General features: G+C 43.4%; 1 pseudogene; it reads right to left on the bottom strand.

The window, feature by feature from the left end:
- Positions 1-15544: 15544 nt before the first annotated feature.
- LOC133924075 (small ribosomal subunit biogenesis GTPase RsgA 1, mitochondrial-like) lies at positions 15545-20817 on the bottom strand (annotated as a pseudogene).
- Positions 20818-24470: the final 3653 nt, after the last annotated feature.

The raw sequence follows: 24470 nt of genomic DNA, 5'->3' as shown, positions 1-24470 counted from the left end.
AAGCCCATACCGAGGGGAGAGACAGGAGGCAGATGCCCTGGTAAAGGCTGCAGCCCAAGGCACCCCATTTCCCTCTGAAGTCTTCTTTGAGGTCCTCGAAACCCCAACAACAGTGAAAGATGAAGTACTGGCCAACATCGTTGTGATAGCAGAACAAAATTAGAGGGAGCCCTTGTTGGCATACCTAAAAGGACATGCACTACCTGAAGATGACGCAGCGGCAAAGAGTAATGTCGAGCCTGAAACTATCAAATCATTGACAGAACACTCTATAAGGGGGGGGGGGTGTGTTCACCCTTGCTCTGATGCGTGCCAAAGGCCAAATGCATGGAGCTGCTTAAGTTAATATATCATGGATTGTGTGGATCTCATGCAGGCCCAAGGGCCCTTGTGATGAAGGCATTCCGGCAAACGCTTACTCAAGCTACGAGTTCACACCTTTTCAATTATTATTTGGGGACGAGGCAGTGATCCCAAAGGAGGCTCGGGTTAAGTCTCCCAGAGTCTTGTCCGTTGACCCCAGGACCTCATGGAGGAGTCTCGCTTGGTGGCCACCATGAACCTCGCAAAATACTAAGAGGAGATGAGATGATGGATCGATAATAAGGTCACTAGCACAACTTACTAGCTTGGAGATCTCGTACTTTGACGCAAGTTGAACCAGTCTAAATGGGATGATTCGTTCATAGTTATGGAATCCCAAAGACTAGGCTCGTATCGCCTAGCCACTCGTGAGGGTGAAACGTTGACTCACACATGGAATGCAGATTTGTTCCACAACTACTATGTCTAAGGACCGACTCTCATATACTCGCTAAAGTAGATAGGGTTAGCTGCAACCATTACTTGTCAGCAAAATGTAAAAGTAAGTTTCTTCAGAACTGTACTCTTTTCCTTGTAGGGGAAGCACCACTTTGAGGTGCAAGGTTTTTAATGAGGCAACCTCCTTATGCAATCCCAAGAGGAATGAAAATAAATTCCTCACAAAGGAACACACATTCTTGCTCTGTGTGATAAAGGGTGATAGTCTAAGGACTCAGAAGTCTAAGGACTCACCATCTAAAACAACCGAATAAGCGCAAGGCCCTAGAGGGCTGACACTTAAGGGCTCACCTGTAACAAAAGAGGGTAGCAGTCTAAGGGCTCCCCTAGGGCTGATGTTCAATGACTCACCCATACTAATGGAGGGTCATCACCCACATATGGGCTCAACTCCTCCTAAAGCCAGTGAGCCCAAGTGCTAATGTTCAAGGACTCGCCCATAGTAATGAAGGATTATTGCCCATGTATTGGCCCAACTCCTCCTAAAGCTAGCCAAGTCCAAGGGCTCTGAAGGGCTAATGTCCAAGGACTCACCCTTGCTAACGGAGGGTTGTTGCCCACATATGGGCTCAACGCCTCCTAAAGCCGGCTGAGCCCAAGGGCTTCAAAGGGCTGACGTCCAAGGACTCACTCATACTAATCAAGGATCGTCACTCATGTATTGGCTCGACTCCTCCTAAAGCCGGCCAAGCCCAACGGCTTCAAAGGGCTGATGTCCAAGGACTTGCTCATGCTAATGGAGGTTCATCGCCCACGTATAGGCTTGACTCCTCCTAAAGCCGGCCGAACCCAAGGGCCCCAAAGGGCTGATGTCTATAGACTCACCATGCTAATGCAAGATCACCGCCCACGAATGGGATTAACTCCTAAAGCCAGCCAAGCTTTAGGGCCCCCTAAAGGGCAACATTTTAGGGTTCACCCGTACCAGTGGAGGGTCACGATCTAAGATGCAAAGCCCATGCCATGAAAACATTTCGAGTCTAGGGGCCTTGAAAGGTGGACATTTCAACATCCCCAAATAGATGGGATCCGAGGAACCACATCACAAGAGCAACCACGCAAGAAAAGGAGCTACGAAGGATGATGCCATAGGGATGGATAGCACACACCTGCTGATGACCTAAGGGATCACCGTAGTCTGATACCTCGCTTAAAACGGAGTAAAAGGGCAGGACGAGTCATGGAGAAAGTTACCAACACATTATTCAAGCAGATAATATCAGAACACGAAGAAGCAGGGGGATCAGCCAAAGGTCTTGAAAGATCGCCGAAGAACATCTCCTTATATTTATGACTACGCGCCAGTTGGAAGGCGACGCCATGCCTAGCATCAAATGGATCCTTATAGTCCATTTCCCTGTCAGACCAGCTCCCAAAGTGAAGAGACTCAAAGGATGAAGGCATAGCGAAAGAACCATGCGTGGCCAGCCTATCTTCCTCAGTAGGCTCCTCCTTAGGAATCAGGAGCTCTGCCTCTGAAAAAGGTTCAGCACCCTTGAATTTCCATTGAGCTTCTAAAATAGAATCGTTCAAAAGTTGCCCAGAACCCTTGAACCTCGATGTTACGGGTATCGTTAATAGCCCTCCACTCATGGTAAAAATCTTCAAAGTCCCCGTGGGGATGTAGAAGTGAACATATTTGGCATTCGCATGAAGCATATAAAGACATTTGTACTCCATCTTCAAAGGAATTACATCCAGTACAATCCTCTTCGGACTGGGGCCAGATGACAAGGTCTTCTCCCACCTGAAAATAGGACAAGGGCAATTCACACCTGAACTCTGCCAATGTTGACTCCTCCATGTTGACCCCTCTCCACCGTGTCTCCACCATGTGACACTTCAGGTGTAGCCGCCATCGAGGTTGAGGAACTGGCTCTAGCATTTTGGACACCGGCAAAGGCTTTGACCCAACCACGGGACCACAAATACTTCTCAAAGAAGACACGAGCAACTATCTTTACCCCTCGACTCGCAGCCTTCGCGATAGCTCTTGTTGGGATTCATAGCTTGGTGCGCCAATAGGTTTAGGGTGAGGACAACAAACAACCTTCAGAGCGATAAGGGTGGCCTTGATGGATGCCCTGGCATAGAAGTCACCGAAAGTGCATGTGCCAGCATTCAAAAAGGTGGTGGCGCCATCAATCCACCTGAGAGCACCCCAAAGATCGGCTTCAACTAGAAGGGTAGGGGCATCAACCACACCAAGTTTGCGGAGCAGCTTGGACACCACAATGAAGGCGGTATGAGCATCCTTGGTAAGAGCAGCCAACTCCTCATCTTGGGCCATCTTCTCGCATTCCCAGGCTATCTTCTCTTCTTTGAAGGCAGCTTCCAAGTTGCGCTACCTCTCCTTCTCTGCCTTGACAGTAGTATAAAAAATGTACCTCCACTTCCTTTACCCTTCGAGGACATCGTCAGAAGTGAATCGACGTTTCTTCTCCTCCTTGATGGCACCTTCTAAGGCAAGCCGCAGCTTGCGCTCCTCCTTGAAGCTGGCCCAAAGGTCCTTCACCTCCTTCTCAGCTTGCAAGCGCTTGGTTATAGCCTCATCAAGCTATCCTCTAAAGTTGGCGATGATCGTTCGGGTACCACGTGCTAGAACCTGTGCCTTTTGTGCAGAATAAACACATAAGTTAGTATCGGTGGAGTAGTATAGAAAAAGAAATTCGCAAAGCCTAACCTTCATCTACATCATGAAGAGATGATCCAGTAGAATAGCATGGGTATAGTTTGTGGACATTGACTTGGCTAGAGTCTTTGAGAGTGCATCCTCGAGCTCAAGGAGATCCTACGTAGAAGAAGCCCTCACGAAAAGGTCATTATAGTCGAAGACTTTGGATGATGAAGTGCTACAGCTCGGCTGTGGGATGTTAAGAGTCCCCATCAGTTATTTGCCTTTCCCTCAGCTCAAGGAGATACGCGCAGGGATGTGCTTTCGGCTGCAAAGGAAAACATAAGATCAAAAGCAACATGAGACAATAGGAATATTAGAAAGTTACCAGAAGCATCCTCCCTACCCAAATCCAAATGGGTATGGGGATCATTGTTAGGAGATCCCTTAGGGTCTGCAGTGGGAGAGCCCTTAGGGTTTGTAGTAGAAGAGACTTCTGGGCCTGCCTCGGGGGGTGAATCTTCGGCTACGTCAGCCTTATCGCCCTCCAAGTTTGAGTCTGCAGGAGGTAGGGTGGTGAGAGGCATCGCCTAAATGGGAGAGTTCACCAAGGCCTTAAGGGCAGATGAAGTGGTCGCCACATCGCTACCATCGACGGGCTTCGCCAGCATGCCATGGTTTTCAACACGTCTTTTGATGGCCGATGTAACCTGCCGCTTCTTACATTATGGTCCGGTAGGAGCTCTAGCACTGTGGTGGGAAACATTTTAAGCAGCTGCAAAAGCGGAAACATCATCGTCGACCGCCTCTATTGCTTTCCGCCTTCATGTGACCTCTGGAGGCGAATGATGAGGCTCGTAGGACAAACCCCGATGTTCCGTAATGTGGTTGAGCCACGCCTCCTTCACCCTCGTTGTTAACTCTTGATGCTTGGAGCATGTATATGGCTTGAGTTGAACCTCCGCTTCCGCCTCAACCTCCTCAAAAAACTCTGAACAAAATAATAAACACTTCAAATAATTCACCAAAAGCAATATTGAACAGGGCATATCTGGGTTTACCCGGCACTCCTTTGAGATGAATCCTGAAATACTGGAGCATGCTTGAGAATTTCGAAGGCGGTTTGTCAAATTTCCAGCTGAAGGAGAGTGGACTAGCTCTAGCTGCATAGTACTCTTCGACAAGGTCGCGGATGCTGAGGTGTTAGGAAATCAGCGTGATGGTTTGAATCCTCATTCGAATAATATTCGTGAAGTCCATAGTTAGCCTTCTTCGGAAGAGAATTTCTTTGGCGCCGGAGAACATCTTCAACCCTTTAGGAAACCAATGGTAGAACCAAAACTTAGTCCAATCATTGCTCCATTGGTTCCATTGGGCCTTCGCGGGCACCTCGACCCCCGCAAGGTAAACAAATGAGACACTATTGTACAAAGAGATGCACTCCTCCCCATTCACCTGCACCTTATTTAGCTAGCAATGCGCATAATGCAAATACACAAAGGACGCAGCATTGGGTTTCTAACCTTGAGATAGCTAGGCCCATGCAAAAACAGAAAGGAGAACGATGGTGTTCGAGGTCAGTCCCTAGATCTGCAGTTTGTAATGGCTTAGTACATCAGCCAGCAGAGAAATCTAGGGGAGCCGAAGGCCAGCATAAAAGAATTTGAGGAAGATGATGACCTTATCCTCGCGTGGTTGAGGGATCGACTCCTTGAGAGAACGCACCCAGGCTTCGCTAGCTTTGTGAACCCAACACTTTTCCACCAGGCACTTGATGTGCTCTTTGGTGCACCGGCTGGGCATCAAGTACGGGGTCGAAGGAGCCTTATCACTGGTGCGTTGGAGTGAGAGCTTTGTCATCTCGCCAAAGGAGAAGAAACAAAACCCAGAGCAGAGCGAAGGGCCAGCCACCCAAAGGGTCGAGGACAGCCCAGAAAGACTGGCAAAGACAAGAGGTGTGTAACATGAGAAAAGAACTAGCATCGGGAGCAAGGAAGGAGTTACTACAAGGGGGGTCGTCCATATATATACACCCACACCTAAACTATACCACAAAAAAACCAGAGCACATCACCACACGTAGGACGAATGCTTAAGTGACACATGTTCAGCCGCACGGGCCTCACAATGCCAGTTTCACATTTGCGTGGTAAAAAATTGTGGGATGCGGGAGGGATACATCACAAAAAATAGGGGACCCACATGGTGCCTAGGAACCTCTCATATAGCCATACGACACCATAATTCCATGCGGCGGAGGGACTATGACATCTAAGATTTCATCAGGAACCGCAACCGTCGCCACTTAACTCCAAACGACATGCGACTATCCTCCTTCTAAAGCTGGCCTAATCCACCATCTATAAATATGGAACTCGCCGATGTAACTCTCCCATAACATTCACAATCGCTAGGCTTTCCTGTTTCGCCCTTAAGCCAGCTGCATTCAAATCAGCCAAGTCTCACTGAAGGTAGTCATGGATTGGGTGAAACTCCCATGGCTCGCCTTCGAGCCATCGTTGTTTGCTTCGACGAGCCAAGGGACTTCATGTCCTTTAGGGAAGTCTGCACCCGATGGAGCGCCAACATCTGTCACGAAGAACATTCGTAGTTTGCCCCTTGGGTGCTCCCAAGTGATGAAGTCCACGAGTCAGGTGAGGTCTCCTTCTACTTGCTGGTGGAGGAAAGACTTCTCGCCATACACATCCTAGAGTTTGAGGGGCGCAAGACAAGGGTCCGGACTTTTGAGGGAAGCTACCTCATAGGGCTCGACTACCATGAATACTCCACAAAGATCACAAACCCGCTGACACGAGAAACCTTCACACTACCATAGCTCCTGGAATGGGCTCGGTACCGGTCCCCAAAGGGTTTCTTCATGCACCTGAAGCTGGGAGTTAAACTGGGAGCCATCTATGTATATCGCAACCACTACCTGATGATGGGAGAATGCTTCGAGGAAGCATCATGGTGGCAGATTGGTAGTGCAGAAAGCTGGGTCTCACAGCTAGTGGAGGACCTATAGGTGAACATATGGCACGAAGGGGGGGAGCTGTGCAAATCATCCAAGCAGGGGGCCATGTGCTCCTCCTCTGAAGAGACAAGTCATGGGTTCCACCAACCGAGATTACTCGCTGGGTCCCACCTCCACGAGCACCTCATAGCTTCATAGACCAAAGCATGCTTAATGATAGGTATTAGAACTTGGCAAGCCATGTAGGCTAGCATCAGACCTTGGAGCTTCACGGGAAGATCGTATTGCAGAGCTGGGATGACACATGGTACATCCTCTCAAGAGATAGAGACCTCGTAGGCCTTCGCAAGGACTGCATCTACTTCCTCGGCTAGCTCGATCACCACAGCGGGGCCGAGTACTGCGTCTTGGGATGGGACATCGCAACGAATGTCCCAGAAATCATCAAGACCATTCATGCAGCATCTCAGTGGGCATTAGGCACTTGGTTTGTGCCAAGCCTAAAGTAGGGCAGCTCGTGACAAGGGGATGGTAGTTTAGTATACATATCATGCATAGCTATCTTGCATAGGTCATGCGAAGGACATATTTTGGCAATACCAACTGATGACCACATAGTTAAGTTGTTGTGCGAAGGGTGTATTTTTTACTCACTGCATGATGGCGGAATGGTGTGCCATAGTTGTGTGTGTGTGTGTGTGTGTGTGTGTGTGTGTGTGTGTGTGTGTGTGTGTGTGTGTGTGTACGTATGTATGTACGTGCGTATGTATGTACGTACGTACGTATGTATGTATGTATGTATGTATGCATTTTTCATCTGAAACACAAATTATCTTTGCCGTTTTGGGGGATTGACTTCGGCCGATCGAAAGGGGACTGAGAAGGGTACCACCCTAGTGTCTAAAGATTTTCGTCTTTGGCCCCCCCAAAGTCAGGACCAAAACTGCAAAAGGGCCACTGATGGGGAATGGTACCACGGTGGCCCCCGTTCGTTGACTTCGACCATAACAGTCAATCCCAAAGGCAAAGTAGCAAAGCTAATGCTAAGACAAAGATGTTTTCCTTTATGCTCTGTAGAGTTAAGCCTAAGGATGTACAATAGCAGCGAACCCCAAAGGGAGAAGCCCAAGCACAAGGACCCAAGGGCGCAAGTGGCAGCGGAGTCCAAAGGACGAAGCCCAAAGGACAAAGGGTACAACGAAACCTTGAGGACGAAGGGAAGTGGTGCAAGGACCTTGGATAAGAGAGTGAAGGCTAGTCCAAGAAGGAGAATATGTGTTAACCAGAACATATCCAGAAGACGACTGGAGGGAGCTCACTGATAGCCCCGAAGCGAGAGCTCAATGCGGGCCCATTAGGACACGTGTCAGAATTAGATAGAATGGAACATCGTAGACGTACAATAACTGTAATGCCCTAGGAATATCCGGTGATATTTCCTTGTGCTAGAAGTAGCATTCATGTGGATAAGAGGTATAAATGTAATGATTATAAGAGTGGTTAAGTATAGCTATAAATACTCTCACCTAATTGGTATAATAACAAGAGATGAACCGTTCTTACACTTACCATTACAAGTATCATTCACTATGTTGCGATCAGGATTCCACCATACACATGTAGAATCAAAATAATACATGTGTGGAATCGGTAATTCCCATAACAGTGCACGACACGAAACTAACTAGTTCCTATATATCCACGCACTTAATTCCTGTCTAGATTTACTAGAGTTGGATCAGCACTGTGAACTTGACGCAATCTCCTTCATCCACTAGTCAAATTTTACATTGAGGATGCTGTGACTGTTTCATATGATTTCATACAGTGCGGGAGACTGAAGAATTAATGGGTCGAATAAACTCCTAGTAGAATGGAATTATCTACCTTGTGTTAAGCATGTAGTTAGCATCTCTGGTGACCTTCATTTCGCACTTAAAATATCCCGATTAAAAGATATTTCACTTCCTACACGAACACAAAAGAAAGAAGTTTCCATGTTCCAAACTTCGCCAACCCTCGATAGGACATGTCGTAATCAACAAACTACTGTGGTGAGCTATATTTTTTAATTTTTGCGAAAGACTGTAGTAAGCTATATGACAGAGTTACCTTAAAAAGTGGAGTAGCATATATAGGTGGTGCCAAGGAATAAAATGGTTGAAGTGATCAATGTTGAAGACTAGTGGTTTGGTCGGTAACCAGTAGGTTTCACTAGGTTAAGGTTCTCCTACTTTGACCACACTGACCTAGTTAAATGCTAGAATAGCTAAAAATGATGTTTGCCAAGGAAGTTTTTTTTTCATCTTCATCCTGATAAGGAATTTTTCGAGGATCAAATCTCCAATGATATGTAAAATTGTATCATAGTTGATTATTTTTATATATTAATAATATATATGTAGTATAAATAAGTAATTTATTGATGCATACGATGATAATTAATATAAGATGAGTTAAATATCTTCGGTTAGATAAAAAATATAAGAGTAATTTATTATTTTCTCTATATAATATGATGTTTATACATTATATACTTAAAAAATATGTATATATGTGATATTAGGGATATAGCGAAAGACGGGAAACACACTTATATAAGTTCGCGGGAATTGAATTTTTCTATACTTATTTTCTAATAAGATAATTTCTCATGGGTTATTGGGAACAGATCGAGCCCATTGCCATCCGAGTAAATAAATAAAGTCCATGACGACAATCAAGGGAATCTTGTGCTGTCCTGTCCTGTACGTTTCAATATTTTGCCCTATCCATAGCGTTAGTTATAAATAAATTACTCAATTGTGTTGTATAACCGTGGCCGTACGTCGCGTTGCAGATCTAACCATCTATTATAATATATTCTAAGAGTCAATTGATGTATTTATAGCAAATAGTACTTGAATGATATATGAACCTGGACCAACCTTAAATCTTTAATCACTCGGACCAGGTTGCTAGCTAGAAAAGCAATATTTGATGAGTTGCTGGTGCCGTTGATTTTTTTTTTTTACTCATATTACTTGCCAGATAAGAACGCTAGACACACCAAATTAATAAATCCTTATGAATTGTAGGCTCAGTTCAAGTACATGCTTTTTCATGCTTCGAAAATTATAATGTATGTGTGTGTGTATATATATATATTCCACAGACATAGCTACACATACGCTAGCACTATATTCCAAACATGAAATTTGTTTAGCAACGGAGAAATCATCATGTTGGTTAGGCGTACCTATCAACATGCTTTATTGTTCTTATTCTAAAAGTTGATAGTTAATTTGTATTAACGAATCCTTCCATTATATTTGTCGAGTCACTCACTGTTCATGTAGTGGCGCTCCGATCCGTGCTGTTCTTGTACTAACTAAAATTAAGCTTGGTTATTTTATGGATTATAACACATGCAATGCTGAGTCACTGTTCATGTTGTGGATGCGCTTATTGTTCTCATAATAAATGGTGATAAAAAGTTTCAATGCTGAATCACTTTTCCATCTCGTGGCTCTGCCTTTCTCTGAGAATTTTATACATTGCCGGATTAAGGTGAGCAATCATTCATGCTGCATTAATGATCACGCATTTTTTGTATTATGGAAGTGATATCGCTCACACTCGATCGATTAGCATGCATCTGATCACGCATTACATAACCAGAACGTAACAAATAGTCCCAAAAAAATTCATGACGCTATAAATAAAAATTGAGTAACTAAGATTGATTAGGGAAACTAACACAAAAGAAAAAAAAATAAATATCAGTTTCGCAAATCTAAATTTTTATTGACGCACTATTTCGTAAAGCTGCACTTTTAAGAATAAGTTTCACAAAATTGCACTTCTATCGTCTTACCGAGTCACAAAACTTCACATTTATTCTTGTTTTGTATCGTAAAACTACAATTTAAGTCATGATGATTTTTTAGTCTTGTTATATATATGGAATGATAATAAATACATGAGTTTTTAATGAAGTGTGTAGTTTCATGAAATTGATTCTTAAAGGTGTATAGTTTTGCGATACTAATTTTAATTATTTTTTAAACTGATTCTTAACTGTGATATTTTTCTCAGTAGTAATGTAGTTTTCTGATATTTACTCATAAAAATCATATGATGTGTCTTGACAATGCTCGAGCTACTTAATTTGCTATAACCTCCAAAAGTATGTACTATTTACTACTCCTGCTATCATCCCTGCAACAAATTGACTGAAATTCAGATTCAGGCTGTTGAATCTCGTGCGATTGAATATCATTCAAGAATTAGTGGTAACACTGCCTGAAGGCATTGCAGTAGTGCACCACTGCACCTTAGTTTTTTTTTTTTGGCGATAATGCAATAAGCTAAACACATAATTAGCTTCTTAGCAGAATTAGGGGTGCAGAAGGGTCGACCCTCTGCCCTCTCTATTTAGCTCGAGATACACTTACAAACTCACTTTTCTAGTCCATTTTGTGAATTCCTTATATAAATAAATAAATTAAAGAGGGTCAAAGGTACCCTAAGGCTCACCTACTTGCACCTTAGGCAGAATCATTCCATGAAGTTCTTTTCCTTCAAGGCTAGCTGTGTATAGTTCACAGTTAGGATAGTCGGGACCAGGTTAGCTAACTTTAATCTAAGCTAGATTAGCTTAACACAGCAGCTTTTGTATTCAGCAAAACCTAGGTAGCCACTATCGGATAATCTTCGCTTGAAATGCTTTCGGCTTACAAACTGTGATAAAAACTAGAAGCAATTAAGCGATTTTTTAAAAGGCAATGTAATATCAAATGGAACAAAGACGTACAACAATAGCGAGCTCTCTTAAGAAAAATTCTCACTATCCACCTAGCCACCTAGGATAATCTTCACTTGAAATGCATTCAGCTTACAATTACGTGCAAAACTAGAAATGAGTGCTTTCAACAGCCACTGTAATGACAGACGAAGCATATAAGACGTACAACAAGACTGAACTCTCTCTAGAAAAATTCCCACTATATATCCAACCTAGTGAACAACTCATTTTTCTGCATCCTTTGTAGGACATCAAGTGATCTCAGGTGTGAGTCATGACCCTATCACATATTGAGAGACCCTTCCTGCTTTCTCCTTTCTTTAACTCACTCCAGATGCTCCACAAGCTCAATCACTTTGAACTTCTGGGCGGAAGGTTCTGGAATAGTTCATGGTGCACATTACACTACAGAAAAAAAAAATAGAGAGGAAACAAAAAGAGGCACAAAATGGTGCATGACCTCACAAACATTTCAAATAAAGAGGGCAGGCAAATTTGAGCCACCCACAAATTAGGACTGTGCCACTGCTATAAAAGAAAGAAAGAAAGCAAGCAAGTGAAGGAAATAAAAAGGACAGAAGAAATTAGAAAGAAGAGCAGGTAGCAACAGTCACAACCTTGCTTGGACACCTAAGGATGAGGCATTCGCTTTTTTTTCACTATATGAAAGTAGCAATTGCTCATTTACTACCCTATCTCATATACATAGATTCAGAACAATCCGCATATTATTCTGGGAACAACCAAAGGACAGTCCCCGGCAATGCGGTTTGGGTTAGGCAAGCCCTGATTTTGTTAAGCCATCGCGTTCCTGCCCAGGTCACCAGGTGAGGACTCGTGGCGTTGCGCCCAGGGCACGAGCGCACACGGGCGCGTCTGCAGCAAGAGGCAGGCAGGCGGCAAGCCGCGGCGGGTAGCATTGAGTTGACCTGCGCGAAATGCACCGACGGTCAGGGGAGGAGCCACTTAGCCTTTGCTCTGATCTCTTCGTGCTGCAATTCTTTTCTCCTTCCAATGGCAGATAGGGCAGATTAGAATTAGTATACTGGTAGTAGTAAACTAGTAGCAGATAGTGCCTGCCTGTGACGCCAGGTGAAGTGAAGGTTCTTTGGTCAGGGCAGAAGAGGAGCAGCATGCGATGGGCAGCTTCACGCCGATGGAGACTTGGAGCCCGGCTACTGGGGTAGGTCCTAACTGGAGAATCTGCTCAGTCGAACGACGGTGAATCGGTTCCTGGGTATTGTATACGTCCCCTGTCACACTAGAGGAGCTAACTGGATTTTAAATCATTATCCTTAATAGTAAGGAGGGACGTCTAAAATTGGGTTTGTAACGGGAGTCAAGTCGTAATAAGGTCGGCATACTGAAAGGTGCAACTGAACTACCTCTTTTTTAGAAACATTAATGCTTATTTTTATTAGGTATTTTGGTTTGGCATTGCTTCACTCCAAAAAGAAGTAGCTACATCTGAGCTAAATTTGGATATGAAAATCTTCTTAGGGTAAAGTAAGACTGAGTTCATAAGCTTATTATCCTAGATCGGAATAAATTAGTTGATAATGATATGATCTCATATTTTACGTTCCCATTATATATATTTCACTGGAGCTGGCTATATTTGAGAAATGTGGCTCCAAGATCGATTTAAGCTCCTGGATAAACGAGATGTGCCTTGCTAGATTTCAGCTCAAAGTCACCAACTAGCTGATTGGTTGTCCGTATGAAAGGAATTTAGTTTGATAGATGCGTATATCTCATGTTTAGTTGCTCAGTCTGACGCAGCGGATACAAATGTATGCCAACAGCTTGACTCGACAGATGTAGGCTCCTGCATCTACTCATACAAGTGAATCTACTTGTCAGTATCACAAATCATCTTCATACAAGCAACCAATTATAATCTCAACTCTTGCATCCGTTGATGCGGTTTTAGGTTCAGTCAATCAAATAAAAACTTAATTCAGTCTGTCCAGACAGATACAACCAACCAAACACTCTTCTTTTTAACAAATATAACTTCAATCATCATGTTTTCCCTCAGACAGCATATACGATCCATACAGATAAGATCCATACATGCAATCAATCACACCCCAAAAAATTATGGTTATCTAGCTTGTTTGGTTCTCCCTCATCTTGCTCAACAAGGTTTGTTTGCGAGAAGTCTGTTTGATTTTCTTATCCACACATGAGTTTTGTTTCTTTTGCAAGGGATTGTAGGCTCTACGTTTATTAAGGGCCCCTTAAAGCATGCCTAAGAGACTCTCTAAAATTCACCCTCTATATTCTCATATAGGAAGTCATTTCTAAAAGATTCTCTTCCTAAATTTTCTTGTTCTCCAACAAATTTTTATATCTTGCCCCCTATATTCTAACGGGTTGATATTTGTCTTTGCACTTGGATTACAACCAGCCCAAAATAGCTTATCTCCATCACCCGTGAAGATAGGAGCTCATCCTCCTTGACTGGAAATACTAGTAGATGCATACACCATGCCACTGGTCGGCAACAGTGGCAACAGTAGAGCCCTTCAAGTTCATAAACGGTGAGGTGACTACATGGCCACAGCATAGGCCAGAGGGTGCCATTAATTGCGATAGGATTCTTTTTAGACCTAGGTGCTCTCACTACACGGCCACAGCCACACCCAAGGAGGTCTCCCACCAGCGCGGGCACCCCCACGAAGGAGAATGCCATGACGGTCAGGAGCTTCCACAGCACGCTGATGTCGGGGTTCCAGCTTGGGAGGTCCGCGTCGATGAGCGCGCAGAGGAGGTCATCCTCCTCACCACCGAAGACATATGTCGACTCATTGACGAGGTTCTGAGGAAGGTTTAGAGGTCGTTGTTGCTCGTCCTCGCCGTTGAAGGTGGCGTTCGATCCGCTGGGGCTTGAAGAGGAGAGGCGGGTGTGACAAGGGGGAGCACGAAGGCAGAGGCCAAGCTCACAGCTGGGCCAAGCTCGCGGACGGAGGCGATAGGGCCAAGCTCGCGAACAAACCTGAGCAGTAGGGGGTGGAGGCAGGAAGAGCGTGTGGGGCCAGGGGCTATTGGTAGATAGGGAGTGGGGGGATGCTCCCCCAAAAGTAGAGAGCGAGAGAGGTGTTTTGGGGGTTGGTAAATATTGAGAGTGGTATTGAGGAGCTGTTGGAGCTAGATTTTGGAGTGAAATTCTCTAAATTTGACTATAGGAAGTGAGATTGGGAGACTCTTGAAGATACTCTTAGACAATAGCTTTAGCGCAGCTAGGTAGGCAAAACAAGGAAATCAGACATGCCTTGGATCCCTTATCAAGAACCTAAGGTCCTTAACACAAATTTCTTCTACATCCATTTTAAAATGCAAGGCATATTTCAAGTAAACCTAGCGAAAGAGACCATGCTATCTCTAATTGTTACCCCAGGAAACATGCTATCCTATACTTCAATATCTTAGGAAAAGGAGAGAGACGATTACATTGGAGCTCTCTAGACCTACACAACTACACAACTGGTGTTCAGGACCATCTCTCAAGGCAGGCACATAAGCGTGAGTATAGGCTGTAACTTGCGTATAGAGGGAGGCATGAGTGAATGCGTGCGTGTGGTGTGAGTATATGCGTGAGTTTAGATACTGCAACTTGTATTTCGAAGTTGAGGTCTAAAAAAACTGTCTTGCTAAGAGTCTGATTGATTGCCCGCATGAGAGCAACCTGGTCTGGCGGATATGTATAATCTTATGAAGAAATATGTTTGCTTACCTGCATGTACTGTTCTAGCCTGGCTTTATGGATACAAATATACGTCCACAGTCTGGCTCGACGGATACAGACTCCTACATTCACTTATGCAGGTGAGTTCACGTGTCAGTGTCACAAAATTAGCTTTATACAAACAACCAATCACAATCTCAACTTTTACACCCGCTCATACGACCTCAAATTCAACCAACAAAACAGAAAATTAGCTCAACTTGTCCAGACATATATAAGTAACTAAACACTCTTCTTTTTAACAAATATGACTCTGCACATTTTGCTTCATCTCAATCTACATATACTATTCATACAAGCAAGATCCATACGAGCAACCAATCACACTCCCTGCTTGAACTTGCGAATTATGCTTTAATGGGTCCCTAAACTTGTAAGCTGAGAGCTAAGTTCTAGTGGTAGAAGAGTTTTACTATCGCGCCAAGAATCCATTTCAGTTGAGAACCAGAATTGCAGTTTAATTTGGAGGCCTAGCCAAAAAAAAAAGGCAATAAACTGATCCTCTCGGCAAAACAAATCACATATTCCACTCAGGCAACACGTCTAATGTCTAGAAGTACGTGCACTCAAGCAATTGGACAGACTGATGAAACAATGTTGCGGGAGATACGAAATTATGCTTCTTTGAAACTTTCAGTCTGACTGTTTTGCCGAAATGAAACTAATCCTTGTCAGCAGCACCAGAAGCAAGCGTCTACAGTTACCAGCCAACGCACTTCTATTTACAGTGAATTAGCTTAACTGCTCAAGGGCACAGTAGCTCTACAAAACCAACTATGTACAGCACCCATAGGTTCCTTCTTGCCAATGTTAAGATTTGAGTAGCCGTTAGATCAGATAAAACATCGAACTAGTAGTCATCATCAAAATCATCAATGTCATCTTCAATTTCATCAAGAATCGATTGGTTAATCTTCTTTCTAGACACCCTCCTGTGCTTTTTGAGTTCAAGGCGAGGCTCCACTTGCTTCACACCCATGACACCTGTTTTGTACCTGAAGCAAGATGGATATGTTTTGATGTTAGGAACTTGGACATCCAACATTTAGCATCCATCAAGGAACAGGCCCTGAAGTAGACAAATCACTCACAAGAAAAGGATGACAATTTCCACATTTCATTTTCTTTTTAATCGCTCTTATACAAACCTGATTCACTCTTATACGTAGTAGTGAAACGCCACTATGAATCTGCATAGACTGCTAAAGACCAAGACATTTTCTGGCATATATATGCAATTTAAGCAAACAAATGACCACAAGGCAAACTGTGAATCAAGTTTGTTTTTTCTGAAGACATGTTAATCATGGGAAACAATATGCCTCTACAAAAATAATTATTGCAACCAGAATACTAAAGAGGTCAACCACCATGATAGTACAGTATAACTCACTAAATAATCATCATTGTAATAGGCATCGCATGCGAGAATGGTCATCATATAGCAAACACATTGGCACCTTACCAAACAGTAGCTAACCGGCAGACTTCAGACACCATCGTTCTTGCTTTCCTCTCAACCATGGAAAGAACCAACCCGTACTACCTAACACTAGGTTTTTATTCGCTTGACACGCCTTACGAGCACTAGCTATTTGCTAAATGTAATTAAACACATTAATGTATTTTCCAGTTTGTTAAGTAAAAAAAGTTTCATCAGTTACCAAAACACCAGGACATTTGCTTATTGGAAGCAAACTTTCTAGTTAAGTAAATTTCAACAGATAGAAATTTAACAACTATGTGGCTGCAGGAGGGGAGGTTAACGCTCAAAAGGACATCTTTGTAGCATACCTGACATCAACTTCTCTAGTTGTTCCGAATGTCCGTAGCTGGATATCTTCTCTGATTTTGATCTCATCAAGCATCTGCAGATAGTAGTAATACCTTTCCCAGTCACCTTTCACAACACATCCACGCTCACCAAAGTGAACACAATCATTAAATAAGCATTTTGAGGCCTCGTTCTCTTTGAACATCCTTCTTATCTGGATTACCCAATGATTATTACTAGTAAGCAAATGGCATAACAAACCGAAATATGGCCTTAACAGAGCACAACTGTGAAAATCAGATGCTGCAAATGAGGATTTACTAAACAGAACATAATTAAAAGCAATGCCTAACAAACCTCAGGAAATGTTTCCGCAAGACTCTTTTTGGTCACTTTCATCAGGCTAGGTTGGTTAAACCCAGGAGTATCAGCAAGGAAGCCTCCACCAGCTATAGGAAGCAATGAGACATGACGCGTCGTGTGCTTTCCTTTACCGCTTTTCTTGGACACAGTGCCAACCGTTGCTCACCAAACCATTTACTATTCTAGAAAACAATGTCCGTGAGAAAAAGAAATCAGTATCAACATCAAGACAGATTTTAACAAGTTACATTTTACTAGAACTAAATTGTGAAGAGAGGAGTAGAGTATATCATTGTATCAAACACAAGTGTTGGTAAGGTACCCTGAAAAACTGACGAACATGTGTACATCAAGTAACAGACCACATTGCACATTTTTGGCAAGCCTCATTCCACCAGTTCTTCAAGCCAAACCAACTTGCAAATACAGTACAAATCCCAAATGATGTAGTCTCTAAGTCAGTATTAGTTTTCAGTTCCAAATCGGATGTACAAGGTCAATGTACTATTAACCTAATAAGCCATACATCATGCACAGCTAACAAGTTATGTGATGAAAGAGGGACATTTTTTTATAGAAAAACTAATAAAACCACAAAACTAAGAAATACTTGGTACAGATTTTATATGCTAATTAAAGATTCAGAAATGGTACCAAAAAAATGATCACGTAAAGGGCATAAATGATATAATGACTAAATCACCTGCTCAACCAGTTTATGTTTTGGATCTTCTTCTGAAATGTTCTTGTTACATTTCAACGCACTGATCAGACTAGACTTCACAATGCCACTTGGTCCAACAACTACAGTTGTTTGTCCTTCTAAGTTCTAACATCTGTTCAAGAGCAGCAAATCCAGATTGTTGGTCAACACTTAGAAAGAGTGGATCATAACCCCAACTCTTCAACCTATCTCTCCAGTAAGCTATGGTCTGCAGCGGAAAAAAACAAACACTATCACTGAACCATATAAATATAGAACCTATGAAACACCGATACTACAGAATGGTGTCGTATCCGTATCAGATGCCGGTGTCGTATCCGTATCAGATGCCATATCCGATACGGATACGGCACCAATATGTATTTGCCAAGTATCCGTAAAAAAAATAATCACCAAAATCTGGATACATCGTGGATACTGAATAGATACCTCCTCGATACGGCCTGGCCCATATCAACGTTCTGCCAGCCCGTTAGCAACCCTAAAACCTTCTCTGTGCTACACACCACTGCCCACACATCTCGTCGCCACAGCGACCACCCACGCCACGCTGCTCCCTCACGCCCAACAGCGAGCCGGAGCAAGAGCCAACGATGGCGAACCGGAGCCCGGCGACGCCCGCACACCTGGACGATTGCGCCCGAACACATGGACAGCTACGCCCGAACGTGTCTGCCTACTATTCTGCAAGCTGCCGGCGGCGAGCCGGAGCCCGACGATGCCCTCCACTGGCGGTGAGTTCCTAGCTTCCTCTCCTCCCTCTTTTCTTCCTTTTTTCCCTAGCGTGCCCTCATCTGAATGCCCTGATGGCCTGATTTCATGCCTGCGGAAAATGAAATGCTCTGATGGCCTGATTTGAATTCAAGATAGGCATAAGCGCATAGCCATGAAGGAAAATGACAGTAACATAGGACATAGTAGTTTCTAAGGAAAGTTAAATAGGCACAATTTTAAGAAAATGGCAGACAGACAACCAATAGCTTAGGCCACAAACTAAAAGTGAAACAATATCTGGGAAACAATAGAGAAATACTGGAGCACTGCTTGTACTGCTTATGATGAATTTGCTACTGTCCAAGCAATATTTACATATTTTGATTATGTCCAAGCAATATTTACATATTTTGATTATGTCCAAGCAATATTTACAAACTTTGGTGGCAATAGGGTGGCAGTATGGCAGCATTTCTTGTGTAATAGAACTTAAGTAGAACATGCTAGTATGCTACCTCGTTATTATGCCCTTTAATATGTTCTAAATTGAGACTTTTAAGTATGTTATGTGATAGAACTTAAGTAGAACATGTGTGCTTGAATTAATTGCTGTTTTTTTTTAAATTAAACATATCCATGTATTGAATTTTCTGGAAAATTGCCGTATCCCATATCCGTATCGGTGCTGCATAGTATAGAACAAGGAAAACATAAGAGTGCATACAAAAAAAACGAATTAATTTGCAGGTCATAGTACACATTTAAACTTTCAGGAAGTTGAGCAGTTGCACATGCAGACATGCTATTCACTCGAATGAAAATCCAAGGCAAGGAAACAAAAGAATAAATGTATGAGTAGGATCGCCCTAGTTTTGCTTTACCAGCCCCCAGGGATGTCCAAATACAAGCCATCATCCTCGATGATGCTTTTTTTCTAGACGATCATACATCTTTAGGTATGTATTATCATCCAAGTCTCTGACAGTTGATATTTAAGTAAAAGGAGAAATGTGCTTGCATGTGTAAGTTTTACCCATGACAACACTGATGCTAACATCTATTTTCAGCATTTAGCAATATTGCATACAAGACAGGTGATCTTTTGTGCATCCAAAGGAGCATGTTCCTAAGGATATTTACACCACACACTAAATGTGTTATATGGAGTAGGGGGACTACATTGATATGTGCGCCATTCAGTTGACAAGAGCGACTCAGACGACACCTCCAGGCTGGAATGCTTCTTGGTTGAAAGACAATCTTTCACTTAAAAAAATAATTCTTGGCAAGGATGGTCACTGCTCAATTCTGATAGTTGACACAGACAGAAATACTGCTGTGAACGATAGGTTAGCCCTGCAAGCTATACCATTTTTCCTGAGCAGCCAAAACGGAAGACTTTGTCTTAATGCCCTATTAATACTGAAATTAGTTCGTCATCCTTTTACTTTGACAGAAAACTTTGCTCTTCTTGCCAATTCACTGAGCACATCGCAGCAAATTGCAGAATAAGCTAGAAACCTCCTTATCCACACCTCATATATCCAATGCAATGCACTACACTACAATACAGCCAATCTGATTTACAGCACTTATAGAAATGAAATAACAATTTAGCTTCCCACTCCAGTGAAGAGACACGCTGCGGTGGCGGTCAATTAGTTACCTGTTCGCCGATGAGCTCGACCTTGTTGAAGACGAGCACGAAGGCTATGCCCGTGGACTCTGCCTCGACGAGGAACCATGTCAGCGTGGCCGGCTGTATCCTCGGCTGGTCGAGCGAGAAGAGTACGGCGAGGCGGTCGACGTTAGTGACGGGCGCGACGGCCAGCTCCGTCCTCCGCTCGAAGATGTCCTCGATCATCCCGCGGCGGTCGGCCCAGTCGACAGCCCTGACGAGGACCGCAACGGATCTTCTTGAGCAGCGCCCGCACGACGCAGAGCAGGTCGGCGCCCTTGTGGTGGTCGAGGTCGAGGCCCGGGGGAACGGAGTCCACGATGACGCGCATCAAGTTGGCCTGGGACGCCGCGACGAGGCCCGTGGCCTGCGTCGGGAGGAGCGCGCCGGGGAGCGGCGGGTGGAGCGTGCCGGCCAAGGGGAGGAGGCGCGGGTGGTGCGGGGAGGAGTGGTGGTGGGAGGCGCAGTGGAGGAGGGGGCAGTGACGGAGCGGGAGTGGGAGTGGGAGTGGGAGGGGTCCGAGCGGGAGGCCGAGGCGGAGGCGGGGCAGCACGGCGGTGGAGGGGAGGAGCGGCATTTCGGAGAGAGGGTGGAATCCCGCGGGGCACGCTAGTCGACTCTGGGCCAAGGTTTACGTTACCGATCGGAGCCCGATGGTAACCGAAAATACACGATAACTATAGTTATCGGTTAAAAATTCAAAAAAATCGGAGAAAATTCATTTGGCAAAATTTGAATTAAAAAAAATCGTGATTTTAGCTGTTTGGTAACCGCTCGGTTTTGGTCGGTTACCGAGCGGTTTGGGTCGGTTACCGAGCGATTTTCTCGCATTTTTGAATTGTTCGGTTACCGAGCGGTTTGGGTCGGTAACCGCTCGGTTTTCTCGATTTATCGAGCGGTTTTATCGAATTTCAGCGCAGTTCAACAAAAAACCTAAAAAAGAGCTCAACCTTGTAAAATCAATAACTAATTCATCTGAGCTTCAAATCAAGTGAAACAAATTTTGTTGGCTTCCTTGTAACATGATCTACATTATAAAATTATTTATACTCATAAAAAAGTTCAAAATTTTCTGTGATAAATTTTATTTGTTAAACCAAGTTAAATGCATAGTTTACTCTTTGCGAATCCAAAAATCATGAAACTAATTTTGTTAGTCTTCTTACATGATCCTATGTCTTTTAAAAATACATGAACTCATGAATTAGTTATTGTAACATGCATGATTGTGTAAATGTGTTGCGACTAGATTAATTCATAACTGACCCATCACACCTCAAAAATTAGTGAAACCACTTTCATTAGCTTATTTATACTATGATTTACGTAGAAAAAATAATAGTAGACATGAAAAAGTTAATTACAGTGCTGTTTATTAACATATTCACTTTATGCTTCTAAACTTTGTAAAAAACATAGAGAATTTAATAAAACTCTAAATAAAGTGAAATCAATTTTAAAGATTATCTTAAAATACGTTTTATCTAAGAAAAATATATGTTTGCATGTTACACTTTTCCTTAACGTGAGTTAATAACTGAGCCGCACGCTTCAATTTTTTTCATTTTTTTCAAACTTTCTCCCTATAGAATATGATGCAAACAACATTATTTTTGAATTTTCTTTTTCACAGAAGGTCTTAGAATTGTGTCTAGTTTTTTTTTAAGATTTGTTTTGAATTTTTTTTGAATTTTTTTTATTTTTTCAAATTTTTTGAATTCAAATTTCGGTTACCGTTCGGTTTCTGAAACCGGACCGGACCGAGAAGGTCGGTAACCGTGATTTTAGAGCGGTTACCAACGGTTTTTTGAACCCTGCTCTGGCCATGTTTGGGGTTGTGGATTCTGAAGAATTTTTTAGAAACTCTATCCAGCAGTAGGATTTTACGTGAATTTTAAGAATAAATCGTACAATCTAGAGAAATAAAATCTGTTTTTGTAGGGTTCTTTAAGAAGTGGATTATGTAGAAGCATAAATTGTATTAAACAGGACTAGAGTCCACTAGTGTGCCCCATGACCTAGTGCTGGTGCGGTGCGCAAGGGAGGGGAATGATTTTTGCCGTGCGAGGCAGAGGATTTCGCGTGGAAATTTTGGGGTCCAGGATTTTTTAATAATAAAGTTTTAATAAAAATGCAAAAATAATATTTATTTTTGAAAATTATCTAAGTAGCACCTCGTCGGCAGACGAAATACCGACTAGTAACTCTGTCGGCATGTGAAATGCCGACTAGTAACTTATTTTTATTGTGTTAGCAGTGTGACAGGGTACCTGTCGGTGTCTGGTGTGCCGATAGGTCCTATCGGAACTTGGAGTGCCTGAAATGATCAAATGATCTAAGAGGGGTGAATTAGGTAATTAAAACATCTATCAAATTCTAGAACAATTACCAATCTTAGTCTAGAAGAAAGAAAATACGACTACACGAATAAAGTAGGAGAAGGCAACACAACTAGTAAGCAAAGACACTATGTAAATGCGGAATTAATAGCTTGCAAGAATGTAAATACTCAAATTAAATTACAGAATGGTAAAGAGATAGATAAGAGAAAACCAAATTTTTTCCTAAGGTATCGAGGAGTTGATACTCTCCCTAGTCCTCGTTGGAGCATCCACCAAGGATATCGCTCCTCCTTGAGTCACCAAGACTCAAGTGCTCCGTCACCAGAAAACTCCAGTGGAGAAGAGTGGTGAGAGAGAAAACTCTGACACCGGAGTACCCCAAAAGTCCGCTGACACTGCCTGGGAGAGGACTAGAAGCTAGAGTAGGGGCTCGAGGGGTAGCACGTAATTGAAGCCCTGTAACCTGGAACAGGAGCCCAAACAATAGATCATTGTTTTTCCTGTTCGACTGAAGCACTAAAAGCGTGGCTTGCTGCTGTTGCTGAAGAGACTGTAAAAGAGCCATTTCTTGCTCCTGCTACCGTACGAGATCTGCCTGAAGCTTTGCCTCAGCCTAAAAAGCATAATGCTGCAAAAGTTGTTGTTATTGCTGCATCTACTAAAGAATAGCTATGAATTTTGAAGGAAGTGCAGCAGTAGGTACGGGAGGTGCCAACTCAGGTGCCAAAGGAAGGGGAGCTGAAAACTGAGGAGCAGCTTGAGAGGAACCTCCTGCCTCGGTGTCATGTGACCTAGCGACCAAAGGAATGTGCTTGACATCGTCTAAGTCGCTATCACTGTCCAAGTCAAAGAGCACTTGAGGTAACTATGCCTCGACCTCAGCTAGTGCCTGGTCCTCAGCTGCAACTCCCTCTCTATTCTCGGTTGACACCTACTGCTGAGCGTAAAACATAGCACGCTAACCTTTACATCTATCTGTCGGTGCAGTGGGGATGTATTTCCTGAAGGAGTGAGGAGGCTGCTCGTAGGTGTGCAGAAACTGAGGGAACCTGATGGCATACGCAAGCAAGCGGGAGATGATATGCGCATAAGTCTACTATCTGACCATCGTCATCCCATCGGCGATCACGTCCTCAATCCCACACAAAATCAGATCAACAATATCAAAGCGCTGAAAAGGAGGAGCCATTGGCTCGTGATCGACTCTACGTATCCAATCGGTGGCAGCAAATTGCATCTCATAGCCATGTGAATCGCCTTCCCCTCAAGTGTAAGCATATCCAACAGGCGAGGTGAACCTGGGAGGAAGGGCTGCCTGAAGAGTGGCCTAATCTCATCGTCAGTAGGGAAAATTCCTCCAACGAGACCACGACGAGGGGGCCTGGCATTCGGTTGAACGACCTCATGCAAATACCTCTCACTCGCCTTAACCCCCAAGGCCTCTATCATGTTGCTCATGTATAGCCTCATCTACTCTCCCTCAAACATGAACTAAGTGAAGTTCCGTTTAGACTCTATCCACACTGTAGCATAAAAGACTCAGACCTAGTCCTCAACATATTGGTCAACATCTGTCAAAAGAGTTGAGAGTCCAGGAAAAGTGTCAAAGTGAGCCTTCACATCCACGCCTCTGTTGCCTGTTGCAAGTAATACTAGTTCAGTGTCTTATGCTTGCTCAGCCTGACTTTCTTCTTCATGCAAGATGCATGGAAGCTCTCCTGCAGTAATGTCCAGAACCTAGGATTTACCCCCTTATCTCTATCCGAGGTAAACCACTCATCGACGGGCACAAAACGCAGGTTCTTAATCTTTGGTGACTTTAAGGAGGTCAAGTCACGCAACCATATCTCTCTCTCTCTCTCTAAGCTGGGGGTTGTTGCTCTGACTGTCTAGTCCTCCTCCTCTAACTCTGGCTCTTGATGAGCCCT

Source organism: Phragmites australis, chromosome 7, assembly GCF_958298935.1.
Source record: "Phragmites australis chromosome 7, lpPhrAust1.1, whole genome shotgun sequence".
In the NCBI taxonomy this organism is placed as follows: domain Eukaryota; kingdom Viridiplantae; phylum Streptophyta; class Magnoliopsida; order Poales; family Poaceae; genus Phragmites; species Phragmites australis.
This window is presented reverse-complemented; position numbering and strand designations above follow the sequence as displayed.